This window comes from Pleurodeles waltl, chromosome 8, assembly GCF_031143425.1.
Source record: "Pleurodeles waltl isolate 20211129_DDA chromosome 8, aPleWal1.hap1.20221129, whole genome shotgun sequence".
Lineage (NCBI taxonomy): Eukaryota > Metazoa > Chordata > Amphibia > Caudata > Salamandridae > Pleurodeles > Pleurodeles waltl.
In genome coordinates this window covers 466,852,751-466,879,911 of record NC_090447.1, presented here as the reverse complement: position 1 = coordinate 466,879,911, position 27,161 = coordinate 466,852,751, and the positions used below count along the sequence as shown (strand labels likewise).

Sequence of the window (27,161 nt, the reverse complement as noted above, 5' to 3'; positions counted from 1 at the left end):
ATAGGTGTGATTTATGTATACTGAACGTCATAAGATTATGACACCACTCAGTTTCTCAGAGTTCACATGATCATCAGGCTGCAGGCAGATGTCCCACAGTGCCCAAAATTCCAACACAGGACTCAAACGATGACAGTTTGACACACCAATCTTTACAACACATTGGGAACCATAGTTACCTTGAGTGATGGGTGCAATGGATAGCAGATGCATAGAGATGTAGCTTTGTTGTAGCTGCCAATGTGACAGCTCATTTGGAAGTGGGAATAACCATGCCAAGAATGGGATGTGGATGCAGGATGGAACACACATGCAAATACAAATTTGACACTGTACACTTATGCAAAGGCCCTGATCCCCAAGCATATGACACATACTGTAAAGGAGTACCCCAAACTTTATTATATCTGTATCAAAGGAAACTGAAACAATGGGAAACACCTAAACTAACTTAACCAATCCTAACGAAACATTACCCACAACTGGCCCTAACTACCCTATGCTAAACTTACTTACCACATGTAACTAAACACTCTAAACATCAGCCCCCCAACCCCTTATATGAGGGGACACGTGTAGGACAACGTATACTAACCTAAACACATACTAACTTATCCTAAATAAATAGATGTCTTTTGGTATTTTTTAGTTTTATAAATTGTTTTTATACACATAAACCCCAACATCTTCCACCACCCACCCACCCACAAACAAACATGTAATAATATAACTCCCCCCACCCACAACCCACTTATCCTAACTAAACTAACAACCTACTCTAACCTAACACTAAGCCCCCTAAACCCACTAAAGAAAAGTACGAAGAAAGAGGAGGGAGGGGATGGAATTAGGGGTGAGGATCAATAAATTCACAGATTGGCCCTCCTCAGGATTTTCTTAATCCCTCGCAGTCTCCTGCTATTGCGGGCCACCTCCTGATTCAGAGCGTCCATGCGGCGCAACATATGTTGCATTTCACGTTGTAGGGTTCTGAACTCTGTCATGTCCATTATTGCAACTGGGGTCGTCTGAGTAGCACTTGTTGTAGCAGGTGCTGGTGCCATGGTTGGAGGTGGAGGTGCAGAAGGTGCTGCTTGTGGGCCTTGGGCTGACGAGGTCGAGGGACCAGAAGGAGTGGCTGTCATCCCAGTGGCAGTTGTGGCCAATTCTGGCCCCCTTGGCTAAATGCCCTCCATGCCCCTGTGGCTCTCTCATGACGATATCGCCTAGCCATACTATGAAACCCAGCCTCCACATCGAGGATGTGGCGGTGCTGCACTGCCCGCCTCTGAAATTCACATATTTCCTGGGCATTCATGTTGGCAGCTTTAAAAATAGAGACAGGCAAATATTAGTGACATCATTGTATGATACATGTACAGATGATATTCTACAACTTCCTCAAAAATAGCACATGCAGTCCAAATCACAGTACAGATGATAGAATGTCCCTGAGGAATGACATGCCAACGCAGCCTACCCATTAACTATCTAACAGCACAGTAATGCACAACAAGGTGTGTACTTAAATGATCTGTGCATTTTTGTAGTGCTATGTGTCACATAACAAATGCTGAAAGTACTCAACATGTGCCAGGCCCCGACTAATCCTTATCTTCTGGATCAAATTCAAGGCAAAAAAGACCTGTGATTTGTATATGGAACTGCCAGGACGGTATGCAGTTGGTAATCATAAGAGGGCATTGTAGTTTGGCACACATGAATGCTTGAATTACATGTCTGTCATCTACATTGTGACCATCACACCTAGCTACACATATTTTCTACCCCTAACCCTGTACCTTAGGGGGGGATGGACATGCAACACATATTTTCAAACATCAAGGACAACCACAAAGCTTTGTACAGCTGTACATGTGTTTAGGCAGTCCACCACAGGTAAGGAGGCCTGCCAACTAGGATTGAGTCAACCATTGGGCAATCACATCTACATTACATTGTATTACATTACCATTAACATCAGATCTCACTGACACATTTCCAAAATCAACCACATTGATGCAAGCACCCATCTGGCCTTGACCTGCATGCACGCCTATGACATTTGACTCAAGTGCCACGTAAATGGAGTACAACATGTGGAGCTAGATGCTGCAGGACACTCACCCATACAGTCCTACATGTTCATTACTTAACAGGGATGCGCACGTTGGTGTGTAAAACTGATGCATCACTGTTCTGTGTGAATTAGGGTATGACTTGCTGACTAACTTAGTACACTGGCCACCTCCAAATCATTTCTTGGCATACATGTGTCAAGAAATCACCTTGTTTACCTGCCCATGCCTATTGGCAGCACTCGACTCCCAATATATGACTCTGCCAGTGAATGTCAAACTCTTCCATGGCCCCCTATGTCAACCTCCAGTCAAGTCACATATCAGATCACATGCCAGCTCATGATATCTTGCAATGAGTCCAACACACAGGAGTCAATCACACAACAGCTGCAGGCACAACACAGGACAAACAAAATAACACTTACTGGATACGTCTGGGTCCTCGAATCGAGCACCTTCACCTATTGTGCATGGGGCTGGTCTACCTGTAAAACATGGAAGGGTGATATGTGCTCAATGTCTGCTCACTATACAAATGTTTGAATGTTTATATGATAGAGCTGCACATCAGGCATGTAGACACCCCAACAGACACACCACTGCAAACATGCATTGACACTGTCATTCCAGTGAGTGATAGACACACATATGCACACATGCACTGGCCCTAACAATCATGTGGTGCCAAACATGATTACTCAATTTTGTACTTAATACATTCCAGAGGGTACTCCATTTCATATTTTGTAATGGGGAGACACATGCAATGCCACATTCCTGGTGCACTGCAATACCAGTGACTCAGGTATTGTGGCTTGTGCATCAAATGACAATGAGTAACTGTGTGATGGTCATGTGGGTTGATTAGGTTTCTGGAAATATTGTGCTTTCAGTGGTTCATAATAGGTGTGCCAGTGTTGTGTGTAGGTTACATATGCCACATTGGCAGTGTACCCTAAGCCGTATATGCCCCCTATTACAACATGATGGGATCCTGTGTGTTACTTGATGACAATGTCACGCTAAACATGGATTGGCCACCTTTCTGATTCAAATCAGCAATGTGATGTATGCTGATAGTGTCTTAGTTGATCATCGTTGACAGAATGCATGGACACGGGTGTAGTCATTGCACCTGAAATGTGTTACTCTGGGCCCTGTGTACCTATATCAGGTATTGTAAATCACACATTGCCAGAATCAGCAACTTTGAATTGCCAAGTTGGATGATCAGTGGTAGTACAACCAAACTGACACTGTCCGCTAATAAAAAATGGGGCAGCAAATGTCCTACTTCTGCAATCATGATGAGGTAGGTCTCTATTTTAAATCACCTTGGGAATGGCAACACTCACAGGAATGCTGACCTGCTGATCTTAGCAGACCACCATGTCTGTGACTGACTTCATACTGAGAAGTTAACATTTGTAGAAATACTGCAATATATCAGCAGGGGTGTATCAAACGTAAAATAACAACCTATTTCTTCACTGAAATAATATCATGGAAGCAGTAAGTGGTCCCTTGCACAACATCATGCTCAAAAATAGTTTGTCACCATGCATTCACAAAGAATAGGGATCCCATGGTGACCCTTTCACTTTAGGAAATGGGTTGGCACCAAAGTGACACAGATGGTAACTGCACTAGCTCAGTCCCAGAAATTGGGCCCAAGCCTAAAATGTTGTTGGGCCCTGCTACTCAATGATAAGATTTCAACACCTACCCTGAAAAGCCACGAGATGAACCTGTTTTGTGCTAATACAATCTGGTAGCATCATGCCCCATTTGGGTTTGGCCATGTGAATGATTATCTGTCCAGACGTAAACACACAGACACAGTGAACTTAGGGCCAGATGTGTAATTTTTTTTTGTTTTGCGTTTGCTTAATTTGTTGACACTACAGCTATGGAAATTAGCAAAATATAGTTGAATGTAGCAAGTGTGCGATACTTTTGCGTCCAGAAATTATGCATATGCAGCACAAACAAAGTAGAAATATGGGCCTAAGATAATAGCGAAGGTTATGAAGAGCTTGGTACGTATGGCCCTGAATACTGTTTGGACATGGGTCCACAAAACTGGGGACTACATTGTTTCCATGTATTACCATGAGAAATACATCCCATTCCTGGTACACTCACAGGCCCTGATTTATACTTTTTTTGCGCCTCATTACCGCCATCTACTGACGCACAAGCAGCACAAAATTGCAAAATACAATTGTATTTTGTATGTTTGCGCGGCTTTTGCGTCAACAAATGATGGTAATGCGGTGCAAACATTTTATAAATCAGGGCCACAGTTTGTTCAACTTGCATTCCACATGGCCACAAACATTGCATGCAGCTTGTCACAACAACTGCTACTGTCACTCCAGAGCATTGTACTGTACACATTAGTGAATTTGGTACTCACCAACAGGGCCACCAATCACCACACCCAGGTGGTCCAGCAGGTCCTGCTCTCGGGCCATCGGGTCAGCCCAGCGATGCTTCAGCTGGTGGTCATTGCGCTGGCTGTTGAATATGCGCCTCAGTGGAAGAGCACCTTTGCCTACATCAGCCTTCTTGCCTCCGTGTGATACCCCTGTATCACACGGCCCCCAGCCTCCAACATCATGGGGAGGAAGTGGCACACCAGCCACACAAATGCCCCGAGCTCCTCCGCACCCATTCGCCCCAGCCGTGGCCTTCCCAACATCTCAACAAAATAAGAAATTAAAAAGGCAAAGAGGGAAAAACAGGGCAAGGAGGATGGAAAAGGAAACTTATCTAACCCACAGACAGCCCAACACTACCCCAACTAATACTACCCACAAACAGACTCCCAACAGTACAAAGACAAATCTAAATACAATAAATGACAAACATACGCTTACACAGGATACCAAAGATACTTACAAAACACCAAAAGACAACATAAAGAGCACACAGGAGACAAATTCACAATATTCACAGAGGGACAAGTCAAAACACAGTCATACAGTCTAGAATAATCACAGACTGCAAAGTGAAAGTGAAAGTACACCCACTGTACCATATCTGCAAACAGGATATCCTATTACATCACTTCCTGTCTCAATTGCGGCCCGTTTTTTGTCTTGCTTGTAAATTTATGACGCTTACGGGGTTTGCGTCAATATTTTTTGACACATATGCGTTAAAATTCCCACGCATTCAAGGATCAATACATTTTCAATGGATAACAGCATGCCTGGGGTGCGTTGGTGGAATTAACGCTAGGGACCAATTGATGTATAATGTGCATGAGCATCATTTTTGAATGCATATGCGTCTTTTTTAACACATAAGCGTAATTTTTAACACATAAGTGTCATTTTTAACGCATATACGTCAAACATTCTGTCTTAAACTGTGTTTGAGTGATTTTTAATTTTTTAACATGCATGCAGCCTATAACTATACAAACATAGGATGGTATGACCTGCAGTGTGTGTCCTAGTGTTTGGGCACATGTGGCAGACCATACTACTGCAGCCCATAATACTCATGTTGTTGTGCAGGATTAGCTCTCTTAACTGACGCAACAACAGTACAAATTTTGGAAATTAAAATAGGATTTTTCAAGTTTGAGCAAGTGTTGCATCAATAGAGGACAGCAAGGCTACTCTACTAAAAAAAAGACTCATGGCCTGTGTGTTTATGTTTGTGAATTGTTTGTTCCAATTATTTGTGTGCCTCTGTGGAAACGGCATAAAAAAAACATTTGGCATAATGTGCATGTATGAATGTGTTACAAATGGGTATAACCATCAGATGCCATTCAATGAGGTACATAAGTAATGATATGTGTTTGTAATATCTGTTGCCTCTTATGCTATGTGTACTTTGGGGACAATACATTTCCCATGACTAACTATACACAGGAAAGATTGAGGACAGCTCATAATGGCTATGTCAGATATGTTACCCCTCACATGTCATGAAATATTGGCTATCACTTCATGGTCACTTGTGTGTATACTACCCAAGAGTCAGGCATTTGAACATGCTAGGTAGGTACAGTGTTTGTGACACAGAGTCTCAAATCCAATCATAAAATTGTTATGTACACCACAGTTTGACTCATGTTAATGACCTATGTTTCTCCTGTTGCTGTGGAGGACCAGCAGACTATGCTGCATGCGTTCACATATTTCCAGTGGTTCATTGCACAAAGGTGTCCAGTTCAAGTGTGTGGCCATGTGTACCCTGTGGCAGTATTGCCCCCCATGGTGTCACAGTTACGTGCAGGTCTAGTCATGAGTCTTCAAAGCAGATTTGACCAAAAGCCAAAGATCACCTAATGGCATACATGGGGATAGGGCAGTTATGGCACAGCAGAAATGTGAGAAGGCTGACGACAGAGCAACCTTGGTGTGCCCAAATATGTTATGGATCAGTAATAGAAAAACAGGCAGGTTTCATCACTTCATTTGTACATAGGTTGGGCTCTAAAATTCCCACTGCAACAGGGAACATCAGTGCTGCTGTGCTGATTAATCTCACAGCTAGTCAAAACGCAAGCCCCATCAAAAGGTGGTGGCAGAAGTGAATCTGTGTCTGGACCATCAGGGCACAAACATGTTTTGTCCTTACAAACACATTATCAGCCCTTGTTTGTTTGGCTGGAGGCACAGTAGCAAATCCATGCATACAGCCATAGCACACTGTCACTGTTTGGCACTAATGAATACATGCAAAACTAGACAAGGGATGGGGGATGGATTAGCTCATTTGAATACATGTCCCAGAACAAAATACGATAAGTAAACAAATTAAATTATACTATACATTTGAGGATTCATTGTGGACCTATCAGACACAATACCCCAAGAGGAAACAGAGGGCATGGGAAACCAACTATGAGGCAAATGTAGCCACAAGGAACGTCTCTGGTTAACGCAAAGACTGGAAGCAGTCTGGCTAACAGGATGCAGGCTCTGTCAGGAACAAACATGAACAAGGCAAATACACAGTGAGCAGAGTCTGACTGGGACAAGCAGGAACAACACTGTGGGAACAAAGATCAGTTTCTGCAGCACACTGCACTGTTACACAATCCCCCAAGGGCTCTGGTACACAAATGATTTGTACGCCAATACACAACAAGGAGATTCAGGAAATGCCAGCTTCTAAGCAGTTCCAGGCAGCAGCAAGGGCAGGGCAGAGTCAAATGGCTGGGAGTGCTCACAGGTGTGTGTAGCTTCAGCCTCTCACAAGTCCTGGAGTTGGGAATCAAGTTCAAAGGGCCAACCGAACCTTTCACATGGGAAGCAATGGACAGCAGATTACAGGTGTTACCGACTACCAGGCAGTGCATTATCAGACCTGAAGTCCATGCAGCCTGATGAACTAGAACTATGGCATGCCATACTGAAGAGGGAAGCACACAGGAGTCAGAATGGGAGTCGGGGTGAGTGTAGATGATGATTCTCGGGGTACAGATAGTCTATTTACAGCGCCCCCTAGAGAAGGGTGGACAGAGACTTAAAACATGGCAGTGGCAGTACTTATTACCTGTGATGGTCTGCGCAGGGCATGTCTTGTGAGCAATGCTTGTCATACCTGGGGCACTCGTGCTATCCATTTTCAGGTTTGATGCACTTCTTGTCACTTGCAGAGATAGCTGATAACACACTTACTGCTGTCAAGGGTCTGGTCATACATTCCTGTTGCCAATGCAATTGCACATGCACTGCCTAATGTATGATGCACTTTTTTACCTTATAATTGATGGTGTCTTAGTTGTGTGTCATATGCTGCAATGGGCCATGTTGGCAACATGGGTGTTTCTCACAGCTGTGGTCCTATGATATTGCCCTTCAAATGTGAAATAGACAGGATGTATTTAATAAACACTGTGTGTGATGTTTGCTGTACATTCATACCCATCAAATGTGATGTGGCATCTGATGTATGCAAATTTGTATTTCTGAAATGCTCCATGAGGCAATACTCTGATTATGATTCCTAGAGATCATGTGATGCATAAATAATTACCCAGAGAATGATTGAGTGATGAAGTGAGGTGTTTAATTCCATATGATAACAAAGTGGTGATAGTGACTATAGTTAGAAAAAGTTTTGTACGATCTGTTGTCTGCGATGCATTCCTGCAGCTGTGTTAGGATGTTCCCCCTTATTTTCCCAGACAGCATCCTCCTCTTCCTCCTCTTCAGTCACTTATTGTTCCGGTTCATAGAGGAGAATGTTCCTCCTCACAAAAATGTTGTGCAGGATGGCACAGGTCAAAATTATCTTGCAGACCATTTCAGGGGAATATAGGAGGCTGCCTCCAGTAATGTCCAGGCACCTGAATCTGGACTTCAGGATGCCAAAAGACGGCTCAACCATGGTGCGTGTCCTACGATGTGCCTCATTATAGGCACGCTCTGCTGCTGTGCTTGGGTTGGCAAATGGGGCAGGATCCATGGCTGGATCCTGTAACCCTGATCAGCTGAAAGAGAAAATGTGGTTAAGTATTTTGTTGTTGGTTGCACCGTGATTGTCACTTTGCATCGCAGTTGTTATCTTGTGCCGTCCGACTGTGACTCATATGTGTTTGTGGTATTGTGTGGGATCCTAGGCTTCTGTGATGTTCTTTCTGCATTGGGTTGTTTGACTAGCAAAACTGGTGTTTGGCTGATTGACCTGATATCAGTGGTATATTTAGAAACTTGCAGTTCAGTGTGCATTTCCCTTGCATTATGTAGTTCGAAAGATGTGTCCCTATGCATTCACTGGAGGTGACATGATACTTCCACACACACAGTAGATTCCACTGTGGTGATAACATGGTTTCACTATATGGCCTGGACATCCCATCCAATTAGACATATGTAATTGCAGGTGAAATGCAACAGTGACGTCCTTTGATTTGGCTAGGTGACAATGCACAACACATCTTGGCTTGGCAGCACTGAAGTGTTCACTATTGAAATTGCACAATTTTCCCATGTGTGACAAGTTCTATGCCAACCTATTTTTGTTCCCTCACCCAGTTGGCTCATTTGCAACCGTGCACCTACACTACTGAACATGCTTCAGGTGAGCTGGCTAACTTGGTTGTGGGGGTGAAGGTTTTAATGTAGGAAAGTCCATCTCCCTGTACATCTGTTATGTGTATGGGGAATTGTCTCAATCAGTATGTGTAGCAGTATGCAGTTTCCATTAGTGTCACATCCACATGTTTTCATAGCACAGTCCACTTTCTTATTGCTAGCTGGCAATGTCACCCCGGGAGTGATGTGAGATGTTGGTACTGCCTCAATAATTCCATGTCACCTTTATTTGAGTCAGCGTCATCATGCTATGTGTTTCATGGTGTTTGACCTGCAGCAACACACTTTACACAACCTATGCACAGGACGTGTTGCTTGGAAGTGTGTGATATTGAAAGGTTCATCTTCCAAGTAGTACTGCCAGTTAAAGCCATGTCATTGTCACTGTGTGGATTTAAATTGGTCCTGTGTGGCTATAGAGTGGCATCTATTGTTATTTGCATCCGTCATTTGTCCATAGGTGTGTATCCCATTGGGTCAGGATATCAAACATGACTACCAGTGTCACACCTCAGTGTCTTCCTGTCCACGTGTCAATGTAGTGGTGTATGTGTTGTGTGTCCTTTAGGGTTGTTGTGCTGTGTAAATTACTTGGGGGCATATTTATACTCTGTTTGCGCTGAATTTGCATAAAAAATTTTGACGCAAATTTGGCGCAAACCTAACACCAGATTTATACTGGCCTCACGAACATCAAAATTCATCAGTGTGCATCATTTTCTGGATGCGGGAAACCACCTGTTAATGACATGCAAGGTAGGTGTTCCCGTCCAAAAAATGACTTTAAGGCATGTGTGCCTTATTCATTCTCTTGCGTCATTTTGACGCACAGAAGGGGGTGGGCCTTCAAAAATGGCGCACAGCCTGATTTGTGCCGTTTTTCAACGCCTGGGTGAGGGCAGGCGTTAAGGCACCTGTGGGCTCAATTCCATGGTCTCTGACCATGGAAGCAGTCCACAGGTGCCCTTCCCTGCCCCCAGGAACACTCCCTGCCACCCTCGCCCACCCCTGGAGGACACCCATGGATGAGGGGCCTCCCAGCCGTGCGCCATTCTTGCCCAGTTGGATAAATATGGCGCACGGGTGTTTAAGTCATTTTTTGGACGGGAACGCCTACCTTGCATCTCATTGACGCAAGGCAGTTTCACGCATCCAGAAAATTACGCACACTCTGATAATTTGACGTTAGCTAGCGTAAAAATATAAATACGGTGTTAAATTTGAGTCGGATTAGCGTAAAAAAAATGGCGCTAATCCGGCGCAAAGGGAGTATTAATTTGGGCCTTAGTACTATCTAGCTGACTGTCACTTTTTGTCCCTGGCTGTGTTTAGGGTCAAGCTGCCAGGCACTATTCATAGACACAGGTATTAGTTTGCATGTGCCATCCATCATAACTTTGTGGGCTGAAACTCTATATCCTCTTACAATCCCAATCACTGACCTCTCTGCTGAGCACACAGGACGATGGTCACATATGTGCTACTTATGTGACGGAGGTATAAAAAGCAGTTGAAATATTCACAGAGGCAAAGGGCAATAAAATGTTGTGTTTATAGGTGAGAAAAAAGTGTGATAGTGCCTGAGTGAAAGTGAGTGACAGGGGAAGGATTATGAATGGAAAAAAAAGTGTGACCGAGAAAGAATGATGGAGTGAGATTGTGAGAGTGAGTATGATTCAGTGTGAATGGCTGAGAATAGGTGTAAGGCAGTGTGAAGTAATAAGTGTAAAGGAGTATAAGTGAATGAGGATGAATGAGTGTGAGTAAGAAAAAGAATGATTGTAATCTATGAGCGTTTTATACTTGTGAGTTTGCCACTGGTCCTTGCACACTAAAGGTCATTCATTTTTTAAATATTTTTATTGCACAGCAGAAGACAAAAACAAAGAACAGAAATAATGAAGAAAAAGAAATCTGTAGCCTCAAGACACAGTCATATGATTGTTATTCCCCTTCTGTACACAGATTCCCTTACTCCTTCTCCCATCATCCCCCGCAGGTCCACATGATGCATTAGATAGGTACGTGTCCCCTGTGTCGGCCACTGCGACCGGTGTTCTTTATTGGGGCACAAAGTTCAACTCAATGGTTGTTTCCTTTCCCTAAAATTTGTGTCCATTTTTGGGGACAGCACCTCCCTTCATAAACAGTTCGTTTTGTAGTCATACACAAGTCCATATCTCTTTACCAGTTGCATAGCTGTGGTGCCTGTGTTGCTCTCCAAAAACGTATGATGTTTCGTTTGGCTATCATCAGACCTAATGTTAGCCAAATCAGGTCCATTCGGGTAAGGTCAGAGTTGCCCCAGACATTCAGGAAACACCATTTAGCAGAAGCTCCCCAATGCACCCACACACACTATTGAGAGAAGTAACTATCAATTCCACTGAAGGGTATTCTTGTTTTATGAGGCACTCATGGCAAAATAATTGCATACTGGAGATCATTTTTGGCATAATGGGCCACCATGGCAAAATACTGGTCCTGGTACAGTGGATACAATTCTTGACATATATGATACACATGGCATACAGTGGCAAATATCTCAACATGCTGGGCTTAACATACTTGAGGTATTTGTTGACACATGGGACATACATGATATATAAATTCAGTAAATGGGAAAATTCTTGCACTAACATATTGCATGTGTTTTCTGACTCTTGGAGATCATCCAGCTTTGTTGGCTAGGCACACTAAGAAATTACTTCAATGTATAATCAGCACTCTGTAGATTTTGAGCAAAGGTATGCTACAATTATGCTTTGAAATATACTGCTTTACCCCTCCGAAAAAAATGGGCTTGGTCGTTGGAGATCCTGGCAAGTATTTTGCCCCACCAATGTGAAAGGTCACCAGCCACCCTTGAACTGTAGCACTTTTTTTGATAGAGGCATGAGCTGTCTTTGTCTCTTAGCAGCCAGGGGAACCTATGTGTCTCTTTTAAATCAAGCATGTATGATGACTTCTTGTCTTTTAGAGCCAGCGTTGTCATTTTTAAATTCAAGACACTCTCAGCCTTCTTGTCTTCAAACCTCAGCTTGCTAGCCTCCAACTCAGATGAGAGTGGACTGCAAGAAGAAACATTGCTCCCAGTCCTGTACATGACAGGTGAGGATTCTCCATGAGACAAGCCATCCATTCCCTCTTTTCAACCTGGGCCACCTGAACCTCATATTCCTATTTCTCCTTTAGAGGTTATCAGTCTTATCAGGCCTCTTTTCAGGCCCTGAGATCCTTCTCATAATTCTCCTTTTTGTCTCTCTCACTCTACTTCAGCCTCCCCTCCAGAGCATAGCCACAACAGTAAGACCAGCCAAGGTAGACAGATCCCTTTCCATGATCCCAAAATATCATGGTGAAAAAACATCACTAAAAATAAAAATAATCAGGATTTGATTTAATTACAAATATGTCAAAACTACTTCTTGTTAATAAAAATCAAATATTATTTTTTGTCTGGAACGGAATAATTCACCCTTAGCTATAAAAGCAGAATGGTAATTGAACAAATTCCTATATTACGTGGCTAAAAACATCTAACAATTTAAAAACCACAATCTGCTTAGTTCACTTTTTAAGACATTCGCTGCTCAGCCTCCGGTGGCAATAACTCAAATAGCAGACAATTTCCCAGAAATATGTATTTTAAGTTCAAACAGTTTCAAATCATTTTAAAGTAAAAGAATAACACAATCATGTCCCCAAACCAGTTCGGAAAACCCAAGGAAAATGTAATACGCAAAAAGACACCAATACAATAAAAATCAGATAAAGAGAAAAAGAGGTTGAATATTTAAACTTTTGAGACAAAAGTCAATTTGTGGTTGACCGCATCCTCATTACAGAAAGGCTACAATGGAACAGAAATCGAGAAGACCACGGCCCGTATTTATACTCCGTTTGCGCCGAATTAGCGTCGTTTTTTTCGACGCAAATTTGGCGCAAAACGAACGCCATATTTATACTTTGGCGTTAGACGCGTCTAGCGCCAAAGTATGGGCAAAGAGCGTCATTTTTTAGCGTGAACGCCTTCCTTGCGTTAATGAGATGCAAGGAAGGCGTTCCCGTCTAAAAAAATGACGGCGACGCAAATGCGTCGTATTTATACTCCCGGGCAAAAATCACGCCCGGGAGGTGGAGGGTCAAAAAAACCCGCATTTGCGCCACTTTTTAACGCCTGGGTCAGGGTAGGCGTTAAGGGGCCTGTGGGCTCAAAATGAGCCCACAGGTGCCCTCCCCTGCCCCCAGGGACCCCCCCTGCCACCCCTGCCCACCCCAGGAGGACACCCAAGGATGGAGGGACCCACCCCAGGGACATTCAGGTAAGTTCAGGTAAGTATTATTTTTTATATTTTTTTACTTTTTTTTGGGTGGCATAGGGGGGCCTTATTTGTGCCCCCCTACATGCCACTATGCCCAATGACCATGCCCAGGGGACACAAGTCCCCTGGGCATGGCCATTGGGCAAGGGGGCATGACTCCTGTCTTTACTAAGACAGGAGTCATGAAATGGCGTCTGGGCGTCGTAAAAAAATGGCGCAAATCGGGTTGAGGCGATTTTTTTGCCTCAACCTGACTTGCCCCATTTTAAGACGCCCTAACGTCATTTTTTCCCAACGCCGGCGCTGCCTGGTCTACGTGGTTTTTTTCCACGCAAACCAGGCAGCGCCGGTCTGCTTGCGCCGGCTAACGCCATTCCATAAATACGGCGCCCGCATGGCGCTTCAGAATGGCGTTAGACGGCGCTAAATTTTTTGACGCTAAACTGCGTTAGCGCAGTTTAGCGTCAAAAAGTATAAATATGGGCCCACGTACTTCAGATTGGTAAAAGGTTTTACCTTCTTAATTAGGCAATTTTCTAGAGCTCCTTGCCTTTCAAAGGAGCAAGGAAAGAACCAGAAACTAGAATGGGTACCTCCAAGTCAGATACGCTATTATTGGATCTCTGCTGAAGCTTTCAGTTTGGGTGCCAAAAGCACAAATAAGGGACAAATCAGGATTTCATAACCATGATTATCTGGGAAGGGTGTGAGGCACCCGGTCTCTTTCCAACTAGGGTTCCATCAGAATCCAGTTCACACTGATGCCCTTGTCCATTTTGGAGTAAAGTCCTTCTACATTTTGTGTTCCTTTAGCAGGTAAAAAGAGTCCAAGCACTTGACTCGCTCTGCCTTCTTTATTCCAACTACCGGAGAGATTCATGTTTTTTTAGGTATTTCTTTCCAGGCTCAGGAACGTTCTGAGGAGATGGTGATGAAGTGCCTTTTAATCCTGCACACAAGCCATATATTTTAGATCTCCGTTTACCCAGCAGTGGCTTCTTTCTTAGAGAGATCTCACCTCCTTTTTAAGGACTTGGGACCTGATGTACAAAGCAGTTTTGACATGCAAACCCTGCGATTCACAAAAACACAATTCTGGCCACAAATTACTGAACAGTTATTGACAAAGGAAGTGGTAACTGATTTGCATAAGGAAAGGTGTCCTATTGGTCCCATTGAGTCCTCCTTACCGTTTGGGAAGTGTATTCGCAACCACAGGGGATGAAGCAGTGGTTTAGCTGATCAAAAACCTTATTTTTTAAGCACCACCTGTTACTTTAAGGAACACTGGCTACATAAAAGAAGTCTTTGATTTGATAATGGGAGCACAAAGTTAGTGGTCTGCTGCCCTTCAGGACCACCATCATTGTGTTTGTAGCCAATCACAGAGGGGTGTAAAATATGACCTTCCTATTTTATATGCATTAACCAAGTACTTCGGCGACCTCTTGCAACTGGTGAGTTTGTGAAGAGGCTTACTAGTTTATAGCTGATTTAACAAAATCAAATATTAGTTGTAAAAGTCGGTGGACAATGTGTAACTATTTTTTTTATTAGTATGATTTACGTCTGACTCTTGGTTTTCTGAAGACCATCCCAAAATCTTTCAACCAAGATGGCCACAGCCTTTTACCAGATGCAGGAGCCTTGCCCATCCTATTAGCAGCAAATGGAGTGTCGTCCCATCTGCCATTGCAAGAAAGCTTTCCTTCCTGCTGGGGGCACAGACAGAAATTGTTAAGTGACTTTGAGAATCAATGGGTGATGTTCATGACAGACCCATTTGGGATGTCTAGTTCACACAAGAGCTTTGAACACTTTATTTTGTGTTTCCAACTATCCTGATTTCACCCAAGGTTGCTGATCCTTGATAAGTGGCCACTGTCAACAAAATTAGGTCTTCTTGCCGCCAGAGGCTTAGCCATTGTCTATCTAGAAGAGACTCACAATAAGGGCTGTGTATTTAGACACTGGAGCAGGGTTGTTAGGTAAACTACTTTACAACAGAGTCACAAACAACCTTTTTTATCTGGTCTCTGGCATACGCTTCCCATTATCTAGTATGTCACACTTTTATATTTCATACACAGCCACTGTGACTATTAAAGCACACTTTAGGGGGATGATTTAGCTAATATATGAAAGTCACTGCGATCCTTGCAAACTACAACCAAGTCAGAAGAAAATGGTGCTCGATTGTTGTCATGTATGCGGGTGGTGGAAATCCACCCTGTAACCCACACATGACATTTAACTTTAACTATACCTCTTAATGCCATGGCATTATTGGAAAGTTAAATAAGCCAGTTAGATTAAACAAATGTACTTGCACTATGACTCTGTCTAGTAGGGCCATAATGCACAGTTCTAAAGAAGCAAAACCAGAGATAAAACATGGGGAGCAAGAAAAATCATACATTCTCTTATACACGTGATGCAGGATAAAGATTAGTTACATTTTTAGGTGACTCTTTTATATTTCCCTACGCACAGGTATTATCACAAAAGAGGTTGGGACTGGAAATATTCAAATATCAGACAGGGTTAAAATCAGTTTAGGAAATTTACAGTTTAATGCACTTAGTTTATGCAAATCAAGGGAAACATGTCTATATTGGGTTGATGGATTGTCATGAAATTATTGCTCATTAATAAATAAATGTCTTTTTAAGTTTCTCTAAATATTCACAGCAATGTCTTTCTGATGTATTTTGTATGATGAAACTCCAACTTGCTACGTGCGATGGGAGTCACGGAGTCTGGAGTCTCCATACACTATATTAAACACAACACAACTGACTATGCTGTCAGGGATTGCAATGACCCTGTGATGCCAACATGATTGAAAATGCCTTGAAGAAAGTCTATGAATGAAACCTGCTCGCTATATTGATTTTAAGGAAATGTTTAAAAAAAAAGATTGATGAGAATCCGTGCACGTTGGAACTTGGATTACTGGTTGGGGAGGTGTAATCCTACTCAAGCAATAGCCACAATTTCTGTCAGGGTAACGTCACAAGCAAACCCCAAATTGACCTGTGCTTAATCCTATGATAGTTTGAGACAAAGCAGTCAGGCTTAACTTAGAGATAATGAGTAAAGTAGTTATGCAGCACTTCAAACAGTAATAAAGTGAAAACACTACACACGAAAAATCCCACACTAATTTAGAAAAATAGAGCAAAATTCAATAAAAAATCGAATAGAACCCGAGTAATGCAATTTCAAACTTTTAGGAAAAAATAGTGCCTAAAAGCACAAAGTGCCAACTGCGGTTATCTGATTGCTCTGGACTGGGACAAAATCACATGTTCAGTCCCACTGCGATGCAGTGTGCGCCAGATATGGGGATCAAGTTAGACCAGATGAGCAAAAAACGTAAATCCTGGTTTGTGGAGCGTTGTGAGATCCTGTGTCATTGATGAGTTCCACAGCAGTGTTTCTGAGGAGCTGTGGAGCTGTGCCGCGAAGATTCATGTTGTCATTGAGGATGCCATTAAAGGGTGGCTTGTGATGCGAAGTCCTGTATCAAAGCAGTGCTGCACTTTGGAATTCTGAAGCATTGTCAAGGATACCATTGATGAAGGGCTTGCAATGCAAGGGCCTGCATCAAGGATGCTTTGAACAGCCGCAGTTCCAATGAGACCATGGGCTGCGATGCAAAGTCCAGCATCAGGGATGCATTGAGCTGCGGTGATTCCAATGTAGCTGCGAGGAAATGAATCAAGGTGTGTCAGTTCTGCTTGCATCACAGCAGCTGGATTGGCACAGCACCTTCAGGCCCACTTCCAATGATCCAGAACTGGGGTGACAGCAGTTGGGGAAGGGGACTCACAGCAGACTGAATCCAGGTGCTCAATCCATGTGCTCCCTGCCCTGGCTCTAGCTAGTCTGGGTTCACAATAGACTAGTGTCAAATCATTTGTGAGTGTGCTCAGGCAGAGCTTTTGTGATGTTCAAGTGTGGTAAGTGACAGCTCCTCCCCAACATCAAGAGAGCGAAGACCTATCCTTCCAACACCTATGCTCCTTTGTCTCACTGTCTGGGAGCAATACACAAAGACCAACTGCCAACTACAATTAGTAATGTGACTCGTGATACAGGCTACAGGCATCAAATGGTTAGCACAAGAGAATGCCAACTTTCTAAAAGTGGCATTTGCAAAATTGCAACTTAAAACCCAATGTTTCCATTAAAGGTTTTAGATTACAATTCTTTAGACACCAATTGACATTCCTACCTGCCCCCAATCAGAAGCATTAAGGGCCGTATTTATACTCCGTTTGCGCCGAATTTGCGTCGTTTTTTTCGACGCAAATTCGACGCTAAACTAACGCCAACTAACGCCATATTTATACTATGGCGTTAGAGGCGAATAGCGCCAAAGTTCCCGGAATGTGCGTCATTTTTTAGCGTGAACCCCTTCCTTGCGTTAATGATATGCAAGGGAGGCGTTCCCGTCTAAAAAATGACTCCCAGGCCTTTACATGGTATTTATACTCCCGGGCAAAAGAGACGCCCGGGAGTGGGCGTGGCTAAAAACGGCGCATTTGCGCCGCTTTTTAACGCCTGGGTCAGGCATGGCGTTAAGGGACAAGTGGGCTCAAAATGAGCCCAGAGCGCCCTCCCCTGCCCCCAGGGACCCCCCCTGCCACCCTTGCCCACCCCAGGAGGACACCCAAGGCTGGAGGGACCCACCCCAGGGACATTCAGGTAAGTATTTTTTTATTTTTTTTTAATAATTTTTTTTGGCATAGGGGGGCCTGATTTGTGCCCCCCTACATGCCACTATGCCCAATGACCATGCCCAGGGGACAGAAGTCCCCTGGGCATGGCCATTGGGCAAGGGGGCATGACTCCTATCTTTACAATGATAGGAGTCATGTTGATGGGGGATGGGCGTCGAAAATAAATGGCGCAAGTCGGGTTACGACGATTTTTTCGACGTAACCTGACTTGCCCCATTTTAAGACGCCCATGCGCCATTTTCCCCCTACGCCGGCGCTGCCTGGTGTACGTGGTTTTTCTCGCGCACACCAGGCAGCGCCGGTCTGCTTGCGCCGGCTAACGCCATTCAATAAATACGGCGCCCGCATGGCGCTTCAGAATGGCGTTAGCCGGCGCAAAACTTTTTGACGCTAAACTGCGTTAGCGCAGTTTAGCGTAAAAAAGTATAAATATGGGCCTAAATGTAATAAGTTACCCAATATTATCCTATGGGGGAGGCAGGCCTTGCAGTAGTGAAAAACAAACAGGAGTTTTTCACCACTGGGTCATGTAAACACTGTAGGTCGTTTAAGTACTAACCTAAGGTTAACATGTGTATTAGGCCTGGCAAAGGGTTTGTTTGCCAGGTCAAGAGAGCAGTTTAAAACTGCACACAGGCTGTAAGGAGAGGTCTGAAATATGTTTTAAATAGCTACTTAAGTTGGTGATAAAATAACTGTTGCAAGGCCACCAGTAGCCTTTAATATATAGGTCCTGGGTACATGTAGTATCACTTTACTAGTGACCTACAATTTAATCATATTTGTCTATTGCCTGTAAGTCAATCAATTTTACCATGCTTTAGGAAGAGAGCTCCTTAGCATTGGTTAGCATAGGTAAAGTGCAGAGAGTCCTGACGTCAAAATGAGATCAGCAAAAAATGGAGGTGTAAGGCAAAATGTTTGGGGGAAGGCCACCGTAAAACCGATAGGACTAACAATGCACTATTGTTGCTACTTGGAAATTTTAAAAAAATTACTAGAATTTGAGGGCCTTCTGAAATAATGTATCTTTTCTTTCTTCTTTGTTATCAGTATTGTTAGCACATGGGTGCTGTTCAAGGAGTCACCTACGTACTATTTGGGACTGACTCTAACGTACTGTTTGATATGCCTTAGTTGCTGTCTTTTAAGTATGAATGATGGTACCTTTTGGATCCTGAAGGATGCTGAAGCATGATTAAGTAAGCGTGACAAAAGTGGGGTAGTGAATGCAAGTCTAGAAGGTTGAGTTCACAGTTAAACACTGAAGGGGAAAGACATGAAATACATAGATCTGTGTAAGGCATATTCATTGGAGGTGACCCAGGCTGGGGAGGACCCTGTAGCTGCTATGTAAATTGTATGGTCTGTACTGTGCTAATCTTATGCTTTACAACTCACCTAGAAAAATAGACATTTAGACCCATATTTATACTTTTTTTGTGCCGCATTTGCGTCACTTTTTGACGCAAATGAGGTCCATATTTATACTTTTTTGTGCCACGTTTGCGTCACTTTTTGACGCAAATGCAGCGCAAACTTACAAAATACAATTGTATTTTGTAAGTTTGTGTCACTTTTGCGTCAAAAAGTGACGCAAATGCGGCGCAAAAAAAGTATCAATATGGGCCTTAGAGTGGGCAGATTTAGAATTTGGCTGATGTTGTAAGTGAGCTCCATTAAAAAGTGTAGCTCTCTACTTAAACCCAGGAACTGCACAGGGAGTTCCTAGATTTGGTTTTCATTTGAGGCCAATTAAGAGGTCAGACACTCTGGCCACTACCCACTGAGCATGACCTGAAGCCATGCACTGCATGTGATTACCCCCCCTGGAGGGTTGAAAACTGAACCTGGCTGGATGCCAGGCTCCTCGGCCAAACCTTCACTGTACTATGTTGAAGGTCATATTCAGCTCACTTTGGCCACTCACAGAGGGATGGATGCAAGGAACCCTTGAATGTGGCATATGATCTCAAAGTCCCAATTATGTACTTAAAAAATCAAAGTTTAAAGTGAAGTAATGTTTAGATTTGGTTAGAAGACCTGTATTTAAAAAATTTAAAAATGTAACTACAAGTATTACATTTGGAGTGTGAGATATTGGTTGCATCGATGTTGTGAGAGTTATAGATTTTGCTTCTAAGCATAACTTGGGAATATCAGTGTGCAGGAAGCGGGCTCTCTTCATGGTGAAGTACACCATGTAAAGAGTCCAGTGGATCCCCAATTGCTTTGCAGAGGCAAAAGTAGATAGGGTTAATGCTCTATTTTCTGGCAGTGTGGGCAAACAGTTAGGCTTATCAGAGGATAGACCTAAGCATTTGATGGACTCATAGAGGAAATAATGGAGACACACGCTCAAGGAATAAATCCGAGACCGATTTAGAAAAATAACACTTCATCTTATATATACTTTAAACCCAAGAACGTTGTTATAAGGTAATTACATTTTCAGGCATAAATATTTTTTAGTTTAAAAAATCAACACAGTGCAATTTCAGAGTTCTTCAATGTTAACCTATAGGAGGAAAACACAGTCAGCAAATAAAGCACTTATTGATGAATCATGGGACTAATCTTGTAGACTTAAGGTGAGTACTGAGCAAGGATCAGGACCACACTAACAGGTCTCACTGGGCAGCACTGGGACGGCCAGGCACAGAGGTACAGTACATGTCTGGTGCATTTCAATGGGGATTGGTCTCTGTGGATTTAGGTTGCAGGCTCAGACTAGGGCTCCAGTCGGGGACAACCGACAGGTAATTTTCAAACATGAGTGCTCGAGGATGTAGGTGCACCTTTGGTCCTCTTCTCCAATACCCAGGATGACAGATGCAGGGGTATCCTTTGATGTTGGGTTTCCTTGTCCTAAAGTACTCACTGTTGCGGGGTCCTGTGGTTTGAGGCTGCAGGCATCCTCAGGGAGTCCAGGAGGGGTCAAACCACAGCGGACATGAGCTCAGGGGAGTCAAAGGGTGTCGTTGACAATAGGGGTCCACTTCAACTCCAACCAGCGGCGACACTGCAGTGGTTGCTTTAGGTGTCAGGTTCTCTCACTGTAGTAGCTGCAGGAGAGGGGAGCCTAATTGCAGAGGCTGTAGGTGACTTTAGGGAGTCCAGGAGAGGTGAAACCATGATGGATTCATACTCTGGACAGCTGGGGGACCTTGCTGGCACCAGAGGTCCACTCCCACTCTGGAAGGTGACGGCAGGTGCAGTGGTGACTTCAGGTCTTTGCGGTCCTGGAGACTGCAGAATCCTTTCCTTGGAATTGGTTGGAGAGCAGGTCTGCTGCTCACATGAGACTTGAGTCTTTTTTAAAGGCAGGCAGTCCTTCCAGGTTTCTGGAGGTTCAGGACAAGGTGTCTTTTGGTGCAGAGTCCATTGAGGAGTGCAGACAGGCCTGTGGGGTTGGTACAAGGTCAGCTCCTCCTTCTTCTCCTCTTCTGCTGGTGCGTCTCTTCTTTGTCCTTTTCTTCTTAGGTCATCAGGATAAGAGTTCTACGGTTCAGGGGTGCCACCTAAATGCTCAATTTAGTTGTGTTACAGGGAGTGCCAGGTGGTAGCCAATGGGCTGACCAACCTCAGGGTGACTATGCTGAGAAGTGGGCATGACCCTAGTGGCCTAATTCCTTCCAAACACAGATGGAGGAATTTAAAAAGTGGTGTTCACTTCAGCTCATCCACTTTAGAGGTGGGATTGGCATGAAGTGGGCACAAATCCTAATCTGCCTAATTTTCACACCTGTTATGCAGCCAAAAGTGGGGTCTGGAGAGGGGGATCCGATATCTCCGCTGTCTAGAGTGACCTCGGACGCATTACAAAGGTGGCTAGGCCTTTGAAGGTTCCCGCCCTGGAATGTTCATTCTGCATGGGTAAGGAGCTAAAACCCAGTCCAGTGCACGCTTCTGTATCTGGCCCGCAAGAGTGTTGGCTGTCACCTTTGGGGGCCAGAAACGTATCTAAGGTGGCTGAACTGACCAGACAGTCAACACATTAGTAGCTTGTAGGTTTTCTGCAGCATCTCTAAGGTGCCCTTTTGGGTGCATTTATTAATAAATCTCTCACTGGAATCATTGAGGGTTTATTAATGTGAGATGTTTGATACCAAACATCCCCGGCTTAACAGAAGACATCATTTAGCTGAGAAACTCGTAGTGACCAGTGTCCTGCACATGTATTTAAAATGGCTTTCCTGTTCACTTACTATGTCTAAGATTTAATAGAGGCATAGCAGGGGCATATCTGCTCATGCATATATGCCTTCACATGTGTCCTGATGCACCATGCCTTAGGGGTGACATACACCTTGCACATGCAGTGGAAGGGGACCTGGCACACAGGGGTGAGTGACAGGTCATGTTTTCAATTTTGCCTGCACCAACACACTCAGTCTGCAATGGAAGCACTGTGTGGGTTTGGTGGGGGGTCCCTGGGAGTGGCACAACTGTGCTGCAGCCCTCAGGGAGCTTTCTAAGTACCCCAGGCCTTAGGTACCATGATACCATTTGTTAGGGATTTTCAGAGGGGGCTAAAGTGTTTGCCAATTTGGAAAAATAACTGTGAAGTTTTAAGGGAAAGGGCTCTTATTCTAGGGACCTGGTTAGCAGGAACCCTCTGAACCTTCAGTCGAAATTACATCAGAAACCAGGCAAACATTGGGGGGCTAACCATGCCAAAACTGTGCTTTCCTACATAGTGTTTCTGTGGTGTAATGTGTAATGTAACTGTAGCTTAACTAGATTTTAGGTTAACTTGACATTTTTAAACATAAGTTGGCTTGTTATAATCAAAGCTAAAAGAACTTTTGTCCTTTCTGCTAAACCCGGAGTCCATGCATAGGGGCACTGGAGATTTATGTATGAATTGTTCAGGGAATGAAACTGAAGAGTTACAGAGTTAAAGAAGGAATGAAAGGAAGTGGTCACAGAGATTATTAAACAAGTAAGGTCATAGTTTAGAGGAGAATAGGCCTAGTTTAGAAAGAGTTTGCTTGAACTGACTCTTTTGGTACTCCTGGCTTATTTCTGAATTCTATGAGTAAGCCAGTAATTCTGTAGCAGTAAGACACACATTCTAGTAGCAGCAATCTTCAATCTTTGTGAATTGGGTCGAGTGGATTTAGGAAATTATTACAATTTTATTACTGTGAACTGTAACCATGAAAATCTGATTCACAATACAAAAGATGCACATTTACATCCATATGCACACTCCTACATATAGGTGAAAATGTATGATTTTCTAGGTGTGCTACAGACAATGTTGTGTGACATTTGTTACTTTTCCAATGTGAAGTTGGAAGTCAAATCAAATCAAATTGTCTTTGTAAAGGGCAGCTACTCACCTGTGAGGGTCTCAAGGTGCTGGGTGAGTTTGTCCTTTGAGCTTCAGTTGAAGAGCCAGGTGTTGATGTCCTACCTGATCTGATGCAGAAATGGAGGCTGCCTGAGGTGCAGGGGCAGGGTGTTCCAGGTCTTTGCCACCAGGAAGGTGAAGGATCTTCCACCAGCTGAGGACTTCCATATGCAGGGTATGGTGGCTAGTGCTTGCTGAGTGGAGTGCAGAGGTCTGGTAGGGAAGTAGAAGGTGATGCGGCGGGTCCTAGGTCAAGGAGGGCCTTGTATGTGTGCGCAAGGAGTTTGAAGTTAATCCTTTTCTCAATATGAAGACAGTGTCTTAAGTGATTATAGATGTGTTCACAGAGGGGAAAGTCCAGAATGAGTCTGACTGAGGTATTTTGGATGTGCTGTGGTTTCTTCAGGTTCTTCTGGGTTGTGCCGGTGTAGAGGAAGCACAGTATAACCCGGGGCAACTGGCCCTTATGAGCATCGAGGCTCTGAACTCCTTGCTTTCTACCCCTTTTTATTGTACAAATTGTGAATACCAAGCTATTATTCACTATTAGTACAGAGAACATGTATATCTACTCTCCCCTTTACCAGTCATCAGACAGATTGTCCAGGGCTGAAGAAGTCCCAGCCCTGGCTTCTTGAACATGCCACGTCACAGTTGCTCCCTATTTGCAACACATGGCATTGTCACTTCTAAACGCAGCTCTAACTACTGTAGCCTTATACACTGCAGTGCCCAGTGCTACATGCCAATTAGCCTGTCATCACCCCCTTTTCAAACTCATCACAGAGATGGGAAAAGGTGAGTTAAAGGCAGGAGGGATCTGTGTGTCTGTTCTAATGGTCAACGCAACACCAGGAGCTGAAACAGGGTCTGAGCAGACACCTGAGGAATAAAAGAAACATTTGTGAGTGTGTACTTCTGTGAATGTGAGTGAAATGAGCAATGAAGAATGAGTGAGAATGAGTGATATTGTGTGACAGTGAGTATGAATGAGATTTTGAGTGAGTGAGAATTGGTGAGTGACAGTGCGAAAGAATGAGAGTAAGCATGAGTGTAATTTAATGCAAGTAACGGTGAGTGGGAGTGAATGATAATAAGTGAGGACTTATGTGAGAGAATGTGAGGGAAATGGAAAGAAGGAATGTGAGTGAGTGAGAATGATTGCGAGTGAGAATAAGTGACTCTGATGATCATCACTGGGTCCTGTTGTTTCCAGTGTGCCTTTGTACTTTTGCTGGGTGCCATCCCTTTACCCCATGTACCCATCTAATGATCTAGCATGAGAGTTCACAGGGAGGGGTAAGGTGGGGGCATTAGCCCCCCCGGATTTAGGTACAGCCTAGCATGCATGCTCACAGTGCAGCGTAACACAATGGCCACCCTACTGTCACGCTGCCTGCATTAGTACGGCCACGGCTCCCACCAACAGCAATCCAGGATGCCACGGATGGTGGTGGACAGGTCATGATCAGTGGGTCCTCCTGGCGCCAGCCAACACTGATTCGGAGTTGGCCCCAGATTTTCGGACTTGGAAGTCTTGCACTGTCATTGGTAGCTGAGGCTGAGCACACTGCTACAAATGACAGTGCAAGACGGTCTGCTCATTGCTACCAGTGACAATGTGTGACTCCAGGGTCAGAACAACCTGTGTCTGACTCTGACATTCAACCTCCAAAGATGGACTGTCCATGCCTCTCAGTCCCCAGCAGCAGTTGCCAAACTCGCACCAGTCTGAAGAAGCAGGCTTCAGCATGTGTGTCGCACTGAGCAGCTTGTTACAGGGAGAAGTAAGATAGCTATAACTGGAGCTAAGTATAATATTTATGTGGTGCATATTATGGATGTTTATATTTTTCTTAACAATAACTATGCATTTTCCAAGGAAAGCTTGGCAATTTTCAACTCCCTGCAGCTCATCTACAACTCACAGTTTATTCAATACAGCCAAGTGATAAACAGAGTATTTAATGATTCCCATTTCATTTTAGAAATAGACATCCACAATTTGTTTCCAAACCAAAAATTGGATGATTTAGAATCTGATGAGGAAGCAAGAAAAGAATCTAGACATGGTGGACAGGAGGCAGAAGAACCAAGCACAAGCAGTTCTGCAGGTTCATTTTCAGCTCCATAGCCATGATGTAGCCATGATGCTGATGCTCCCCTAAATGATATTGGATTGTATTTTAAATTTACCAAAAAAACTAATGGATGATTTTAAAACCAATCTACTAATAAATACATATACCCCACAAAAAAGTATGACTTCAAGAAGGATTCAGGTGGCCCATGCTGTTTCAGTCATGTGTGGATTAATTTATATTCACCATGGCTTAGCTACTCGCCACAACTGAAAGGTGCGATTTGCAAGTATTGGACAGTTTTTCCACAGCCAGTTAATTATGGGACACAAGGAGCATTCATATCTACCCCTAAATATAACGACTACCATGAAAGTCCATGCAACATATTTCATCGTCTTGGCATAAAAATGTACAAGTGGATGCAACTTACTTTTTGGCATCCAGAAAGAAACTGGACTGTTTGCCAAATATACAGTGCTGTGAACAGGCAAGTTGAAGACAATCAGAAAAAGTTATTTCTAATTTTGCCCACTATCTTATTTTGTGGCACACATGACATTTACGTGGGAAAAAAGGACAACCACAAATGTGCAAAGTCTGTACCAATTTTGCACTGAAGCAGAAGATGTAATCTTAAAGAAGCATCTGGAAAATGCACGAGTTAATGCATGTTATACACCAGTGCGAGTTGAACATGAATTGATTACATTAAGTGCAGGCACGTTAAGAGAAGATCTAGTATCCTTCATCAATATGTCCAATGAATTTTCAATCATTGCTGATGAAAGTGCTGCCATATCCGGAAAAGAACAGATGTCACTTGGAGTACGGTTTGCAGACACAAGTGGCACCATAGCTGTCATCAGAGAAGAATTCTTTGGATGTGCAACCTTGAAATGCATGCTATCTCAATTGTGAATATGATTATAGATACATGTTCTAAATTTGGACTCAACTTAGAAACACTCCATGGCTAAGGATACAATGGATGCTCTACAATGGCAGGAAAGGAAGATGGTATTTGTTCAAGCTATTATAAAGAGAACATATCCTAAAGCTGCTTTTGGTCACTGTGCTGCACATAAACTTAATTTGGTTGTAAATGACCTGAATGCTATTCCTGATACACGGGATTCTATTGGCACAGTGAAAGCCATCATCATGTTTTTCTGTGAGAGTCCAAATAGATCTCTTATTCCCAATGTGCCATTGCTGAGTGAATCATGATGGACCTCAAAATACAAGAGCATTCGAATTTCTAGCTTAAACTTTGAAGAGATTTTTCAGCAATTAAGCTTACTAGTTAGTACAGCATCAGGGAAAACATGTCATGATGCATATTAATTGCAATGTTCCTCAAGCACAGTGAGCTTTCTCTTTTGCTTGTCCATAATTTCAAATTTCTCATCAAGATTGTAAGCCAGACTCTCCAAACTATTCATCTTGAAATCCTCAAGGTGTGTTGTTATGTGCAAGACCTTCTGACTGTTTTCCGTG

General features: G+C 43.4%; 1 protein-coding gene across 1 annotated transcript in view; it reads right to left on the bottom strand.

Annotated features, from left to right (window-relative positions):
- The window catches only part of LOC138250052 (interleukin-1 receptor-like 1), a 637,768-nt gene that overhangs the window by 604,837 nt on the left and 5,770 nt on the right, over nt 1–27,161 (bottom strand). The gene's annotated exons all lie outside the window — the stretch shown is intronic.